The following is an 8340-nucleotide window of genomic DNA, read 5'->3' on the forward strand; positions in this document are numbered from 1 at the left end:
GCTGCTGGGTTCACGAAACAATCGGAGATTCCAAAAAGTAAAACTATTAGCCTTTTAAAATACGGATGCGTTTTCACACAAACGCCGCACAGTTAGTTCGCCGAGCTCTGCAACGACCGACGGTCCACACCTGCCTGCAGCCTGCAGGCGTTTCATTAAAACTCCCTCCTTTAATTTGCTTTTCATTGGGAAGAAAACAGAAAAATAAAGTGTGCGTATTCTCAGGCGTCTTGAGTGACCAGTGGATCATACGGCGGTTCAATTTTTAAACTGTCAGCCCAAAAGCTGTTGCAATAAACTTTGGCCTTTTGAAATAACCTCAGTAGCCGTGGAGTCAGCTGATATTTTGTACTCACCTTCAGCAACAGGACAAAAACAACTAAAAACTAAATGTTTAGGTAGAAATGCTCTCGGTGGGGAAAGTTTGTTTTGACAGATATTTAAATTCAGATATCAGGATCAGATCAGAACCTCAATATCCTAGATTGCAGCACCTCTAATATTATTATTAATAATAATAATAATAATACATTTCTTTGTTCCAAATTAATTAGAATTAAACTCCATTAAGTATAGCAGAGACTTCTTGCTATTTTGTGGTTAATTCTTCTTGCCTAGATGGATATTTTATACATTTGAGAAATTGTTTACTTGTTAATTTTCATTTTTAATTTTATTTTTCTTGTTCTTTGCTGAAATATTTGCCTTGTTTGAGCAAATAACGTCCCGGCTGGACCCAAGATCATCAGGCAAGCGTTCCTAACTCTTCAACTTTATCAGAATTTGTCTCACTCGCTGCGTTTCCATTAAAATTGTGCGCGAAACTTTGTCACTATTCCACTAATGTTGGAAAAAAAAAACCAACAAAAAAAACCCCACGCAATTTCACAATTGCGGTGTTTCCATGAGCTAAAAGATTAAGTTAAAAAAAAAAACAACACATGGGTACGTTTGTTCAAGCAACAAGTCACTAAAAATCAGGCAGCGCCGCCATCCTCCAGTCACTTCCTGTTGTCCTCTTTGTGGTTTGCACCAGCGGCAAAATCCGGTTATTGATCACATGACTCGTGTGATTTTTCTCTTGCAGTTTTGCCAAATAAACCGATTTCGATATGGCCAAAAAAAAAACACCTCGTGTGAGTGCCAAAATGTTTTTATCAAAAAAAATTGTTTTGAAATTTCCAAAAATGTCTTAATATTGCCTTTAAAAGAGTTCAAGTTAAACTGGCAGATCATTGCATTTATAGGTCAAAAGTGAGGAACTATTACATTTTCATTAATATTAAGGAACTGTTGACTTCTATTTCCTGCTGAAAAAAAATACTTGTAAGTTAGTTTTGTCTTATTTAAAGTGAACCAAGATATGAACTACAAACTAGACCAAAAATACTTGGTAAGATTAAGTTTTTTATATTTTGCAGTGCAGCCTTATACATTTGTTTGTGGTTGCCAGGTGTTGTTGCAGCTTACATCACCGTCTTGCGGCAGTGTCTCACTCTGAATGCCTGCAGCATGCACACGGTTGGCCACGAGGACCATCGCTTGTCTTTTAATTTAAAACTGCCGCCATACTTCCCCCTGGTTTAGACCAAAAGTATAGACGGCTGAAATCGTTTGAGCTATTCAGTTTAGAGTGAACCTAAAAGGCTTCCGTAGAGCTTTTAAACCTCGGAGTTGATGTTCAGAATCGATGGTAGATGAATTCCCTGTTGATAAGAACGCTACAGACGATCGGATCATGTTGGTCCTCTGTGACTTTTCGAAAAGGAAAACTCGAGCTCACATACATCACCTGCTGTATCGCCGGCTGCGCCGCGTTTTCCCCACGAGGTCCTGACATCGATCGCTGGCCCCTCTTTCTCTCCAGCACTCATACCTCAGTGGCCTGTCTCTTCCTCTACACGTCTCTCTTTCTTTCTGCACCCCATTAGTGCTGTGAACAGCCGCCGGGGACGCCCAGAGCTGCTGGACCAACACACCGGCTGGAGGCTGACCGGGGAGAAGGAAGTCAGCAGAAGACGGGGGGGGGGAACAAAACAAACCAAAACAGTAATAGAGTGATGAGATGAGATCATGAGTAGAGAGACGTAAACAGGATGGAAGCATCTTCTCACTGGCAGGACGTTTCAAGCAGTGAGGAAATGCAATGGTCTGCACAAACGCGCAGTACAGGAGAATTGCTGCAGCGTGGGATATTTTTGGAGTTATGGGCTTTTTTTATGCAGAGCTACTGTCGGTTTTTCCTCTGTAGTATTTGTGGTGGCTGTAAGTGGAATCTAAGTAAAAAAAAAAAAAAAAAAATATATATATATTTGTGTAATCGTACTTTCATGCTTTTTAACCATTACGCTCAGGAGGACTGCGGCAAATGTCACGGTCAGACAGCGGGGAAGCTGTGGGGGTTTGTCCCGTCAGATTGTTAGTTTCTGAAACCACACACAAAAAATTTAAATTGTAAAAGTACACAGAGTCAAAAACTTGTGGGGTCCAAATGACACCATCTCTTAAAACCGCGACAAGCTTATGGCCTAAAGAAATAAATTGAGACTCTCTGAAATTATTATTCTTGACACACTAATTATTATTTCACAGTTGTTTTGTTTTAAAGGGGCAGTATTATGTATTTTCCAGCCACATAGTGGTGCCATGTTATAGAACAATGTTTCTTACAGCTGATATAAAAGTGATCTATATACCACACATAACTTTGACTTTGGAGTTTGACACTCGTGTTTCTTTAAGAAACTCCAGCTCTTTCCGACACTCGTCATCACAACATTTCTCCATTAAGCCATGTACAAATGTCCTCCGGAGCTTTGGACAGAGAAACGGTTCATATAATGAGCTCCACAGATCCGCAGTTCCCCCAGCTGTTTGCTAATTGCTGCTGCTGCTAGTCTATGGGAGCGGAGTGGGAAAGACTTGGTGGAGGGCTGCTGTGTGAGGCGGAAGCTTGGCAGGAGACGGCAGCTCTGAGGAGCAGAAGTCCCAGAGTATTTTGATATCCTAACATCTAATAAACAGTATTTAGGGCTGGACGATGTGGGTGAAAAACGTATCACGATACAAGCGTTCATTCTTATCAGACGATATCAATAATTATTGATCAGTTTTTTTGTTTTAAATATCTGAAATGTCACCAAACTGGTGAAGTGACCTTTTCTGTTTTATCCACAGTTTTCACTCCACGCCGTTGTGTAACTGCGCAAGTTACTCACCAGATTGTTGCTAGGTAACCAAAGAGTGAGTGAATTAGTCGATGCCACCAAACAAGCTTAGCTAGCTGTGAGAGGTTGAACGGCTAAAGCGTTTTCTCTGCCTACATCTCCCATAATGCTATGCTGTTCTGGACTGGAGTTCAATTAAATTACTGAATAATCCGTCAAACATATTATTTATTGATTTTACTTCAAATATTTGATATTGATCAGGTGTCTATCGCGACATACACATATATTATTGATTTATTGTCCAGAGAAAGTGGAATTTCACATGAAATATTTTTGGTACATATGACTATACTTATCCCAATGAATATTTTTGTTGTTTTCATCCAGATATCCATATCTGGATATCCATATCCAGAAAACACGTTGACTAAACTCAGTGCTGTGGGGATTCACTACATGTGGAACATAAACAGTTTCTCTTTTGTGAACCACTTCCTGTTCAGAGGTGTCAGAACCATTGTGTTGGGAGAACGCCACGATTGCTTTCACTAATTTTTCTTGTCGACCACCGCACCATAAAAGCTCAGCGTTGTCAGGAGAGCTCTCTGTTCCTCAGCAGTGACAGACTCCTGAGTCGACAGTCGGCGAGTTACAGCATCGATGCACAATGCAACACACCCTCCAGTCAGGTGAGAAGTGATATTGTCATAACTTTCCTCAGAAAATCCTGGCTCTGGTCCTTCACCGCTGTGCGTTATATTTCTTTTATGAACTTATGAACCTTCCAAACTTTCTAGGAAAAATGGCAACGGAGAAAATGATATGTCAGCGCTGATGCAAGAGTGTGTATTCGTAACACAACACCTGCGTGGCTGCATTAGCACGCGAAGAGTAATGTTATGTGCATATTTGATACGTATCGCGCTGTGCAGGTTTTTCACCTTTAAATATTCATCTTTTTCCCTCAGTATTACTTCAAATGCAAATGTCTTTTTTTTTTTTTTTTTTTTTTGCTGCTTGCCGACTTTCACATTTGGACAAAAAAAAAAAGACAGAAAGAGAAAAATAACTAAGCAGTCGAGCCTGAAGTCTCGACGGGCTTCTCTCGCTCTTTGACCTTTAGCGTTCGTGGCGACATAAAAGATTTCCATTTCACCCATGAAAGACCAACAGTTTGATAGAGATGGTTTGCTCGTTTTCCCACCACGCAGCGCAACATTCGGCTCACCTTTCTCATCGAAGGGGAAGTGCGAGGGTCAAAGCACACGGTCACCTTTCACAAAATCCCATCGAATAATGAGTTCAACGCAAACGACGACTGTCAGAAACCGAGCTGTCGTGAGGAGGCCGCGTGAAAGGCAAAATGTCGCCAGTAGGTGTGAGTGTAATTACCTAGAATGAATCTCGATTCCAACAATCTACAAGGTTGCAAAGTCACTTCAGAACTTCATTTAGCCGAGATTCCAGACAGAGACGTTTTTAAAAACTACAAACATTTTCCACCGCACTGCTCCTACTCTTTAAAGTCCCTCCTCACCTATTTCTGCTCACCACCGGCCTCCCGCTCATTTGATTTATTTTCAGACACAAAGTCGCCTGCTCCGACACCAACGCTGTGTCGAGTTCAGAAGCTCGGCCCATTAGTGTTATTAATGTAAGGCCTTTTGGGAAGTAGAGTGGCCTCTCTGTAAAGCAGCAGACTGCAGGCCAGCTAACGGAGCCAAGAGTCGTGTTAATCAACCCGCTGACATCTATTAAGAACAGAATGACGAATGGTGATGATATTGAGCCTAATAAGCACCGAAGCTACTTTTAAAAATGCCAAACTGTTTTGTCTGAAACGGAATTGAAATTTATCTCACTACTTGTGACCTAATTTGTCCAGATATCTTCAGCTGAAAACCCTCGTTTGTAAATCCCCGTCATGTCATCTGTACATAAAACTGCTGACACGGCAACGGTCAACACGTTCATCCATTATTTCGTGGTTTCTCGGTTGCTGTGCCTGTGGATGTGTACGAACATGGATGGAACTTCCCACTGGATCAGTCCTAAATGGTGATCGGCAGGTTGAAAACTAAAAAAATAATCTTTTTGTAGCTCATTGAACACAGTAGCTACTAAGACCGTCTTCATTGGCAAAACCAAAGACGACATGTGACATCACTGGTCTTCACATTGCTAACTGTGAAGTCCAATGAAGAGTAATGTCTTCATTTTTTGCAGTTGTGCTTGATTTTCTACAGATGTTACATTAACATGGCACATGTTTATTTCTCACAGCAGTTACTGTTTGACTCAGTGAATCCTAATCATCTCTTTTGTGTCTTCTCAGTGCAAACAACAACAACCACGCACAATATTTTTCAGGTTTATTTATTAGCTAGGTCACCTTGAGTTTAATACATGCATGTGTTCATGTGGAAATGTGATCACATGAAGATCTGTAGACCAATTATAAATACCCGGTTATAAAGCCTCTGCTAAGTCTGCAGAGAGTCTATATATTTAATGCTCCAGTGCATTTGTCCTTGCTGGGACAGGTGGACTGTATATGATTTGAACGGACTCCACAAAATCTTTGTGGAGAAGGAACCTCACACTTCAGAGACGTGGGGGGAACCATCAGATAATGCTTCTGCATGTTGGTGTTCCCGCTAAAGCCTTTTTTTTTGTGGCTCCGATTTTCCCTTTGAGACAACCTTACAACGTCCTGCAGTGTGTGGTGTGTTACATGGTGTGTTACATGGTGTGTTACGTGGTGTGTTACGTGGTGTGTTACATGGTGTGTTACGTGGTGTGTTACGTGGTGTGTTACATGGTGTGATGAATATGTCCGATCTACAATCGAGGATATTCAACATTGTCTTGGCTCGATTATCTCAGCCTGTGGGGTTTTTCCTGACTGGGAGCGAGAACGCAGCCTGTTGAATGTGACAGGATCCAATCAGAAAGCGCGGTGACGTAAGAACGAAGGGGAATCCCAAACAGTTGACATGGCAACCGAGAGCCCGGTGGACATCGGAGGTGATATGTGGAAATGTTTATTACTACATGTAAAGGTCATTTTATATATGTTTATTATATGTGGTTATGTTTATTCAGTTAAAAATGTTAACTATGAACAAACATAACTCACCTCCAAATCATAATGCAGCAAATGGCAAATAATAAAAAAACACAGCTGTGTTTCCATCGACCATATAACTGCTCAATTTGACAATTCAAAAATCAATATGCTTAATAGAAATTTGCCAATTTGAAAACAAACTTGTCTTTTTGCTCAAATGTTTTAGGCTAGGATGAGATGTTTTTTGTAATTAATTTAATGATCAAAAACTGGATGTTGCTACTGGTGCAAAGCACGAAGAACAAAACAGGAAGTGGTTGAAGGATAATGGCGTGGAATGTTTTTTTTTTTAATGGCTTATCGTGTGAACAAACGTATGCACATGCGATTTTAATTGCATTTCTTATTTTTTGGAAACACCATAACTGTGAAATTGTTTTTTGCTACACAAAGTTTTGTGCACATTTGCAATGGAAATGCAGCCAGGCTCAGTAGAAGCACAGCAGTAGTTTCTGTAAGTTCAGTTTACGAGCAAATAAAGGTCACAAGTGGCCTTTATTTGTGTAAACTGACAGGAAAGAGAAGAGGAAGACTTTCATTAAATGGCCCAAGACTGAAAACTGAACCTAGGAAAGCATTCATTGTGCCGAGTCACACAGCTACAATTTTCAGTAACCGCTATGCAGGTCTTCAGCAAAGTTGACGAAAAGACACCGTAAAAAGCCAAAACAGTTGCAAGCTTTTCTACTTTTCTGCATGTAATTTGCAAAATCAGTATTATTAGGCTGTATCATTTTTGCTTTTGCTTTACGTTCAAAAACCTGAAATGGGTTCTTCTTCTCTTTCTACCTTTCGCAAACACACCCACTTATCCCAACAGTGCCAGCCCTAACAGGCAAACAAGAGGCGCGCCGACATGGAAACAGAATTCTAATTCGAGAGGTTTCTACGCCGTAGTCGTTCCCACGGGCCCACGCTCTGGCACCATGATGAATGACTTTGAATTTGCTGGATGAGGTGGTCTACTTATGTGTGTGTGTGTGTGATTGCGTGTCTGCAGGAAGGTTCAAGGCACAAAGGTTGTCACTTGTTGGAACACTCCCCTCGCTCAACCCCTATTATGTTGCCTGTGGATAATTGAACCTAGTTTTGAAGAGTTGCCTTGCTATTATTTATTTACTTGTTTTGTCCAAGAAGTGTGAGCTGGCTTTTATCAAGCGTGACATGTTGATGGATAAATTCACAAGTAACAGAATAACGGAGAAAGGCAAAATTGTGCTGTTCCTATGCTAGGGTGTATGGGTGCGTGTTTTGTTTCTGCACCCAGTATCGTGTTAAAAACATCACCTTCTGAATAAAAAAGTATTTTTACACAATAATCAGTGATACGTAAGGAATTTTAATCCTGGATGTAATAAAATCTATGATTCACTGATGTCCCAACAAATGATTGCAATGGCCTCGACTCAAAGCTGCATCTTTGAAAAAAATGCGTGTTTCCCAGTCTTGACCACCACAAGCCGTTTGAATAGTGTGTTAAATCTCTCTTCTCCTGAGACAACTCACACTGGCTGAGGCAGTTCTTAGAAACTTTCTGACGACGTCTAAAACGACAAATGATCAGAAAGCCGACTCCTGGACAAGACAAAGGAATGAGAAGGCAAAGGTTTTTCACTCACGAGTTGTTCTTGAGGTTCTTGTAATGAACAGAAATAAATATGCATCTAAAATTCTGATGTATATGTCAGAAATACCTTTTTATTTCTATTTGGAGAAATGGTAAGGATAAAAACAATCATCCTTTCCATACAGAAGAGGATCTTGCAAGGTGACAAAACCAACTTTGCTAGCGCCAGGCGATGTGTGGAAGTGTTGCAATATTTTCCATTAGCATCCATGTTAGCATTGAAAGGTGTTTTTTATATGTACCAAAGCTTTATGAAGGCAACTTATGCGGAAACACAATAATGGCTAACGGAAGCATACCAAGCATTATGTCACATCTCCTGTTGCCAGACAAGCAACCAATGGCAATTTTCTATGTCAAATCTTCTACAAATCCATGTTCCACAGTTATAAGTTCTGCCAGCATAGCTGCAG

Source organism: Xiphophorus hellerii, chromosome 6 (assembly GCF_003331165.1).
Source record: "Xiphophorus hellerii strain 12219 chromosome 6, Xiphophorus_hellerii-4.1, whole genome shotgun sequence".
Lineage (NCBI taxonomy): Eukaryota > Metazoa > Chordata > Actinopteri > Cyprinodontiformes > Poeciliidae > Xiphophorus > Xiphophorus hellerii.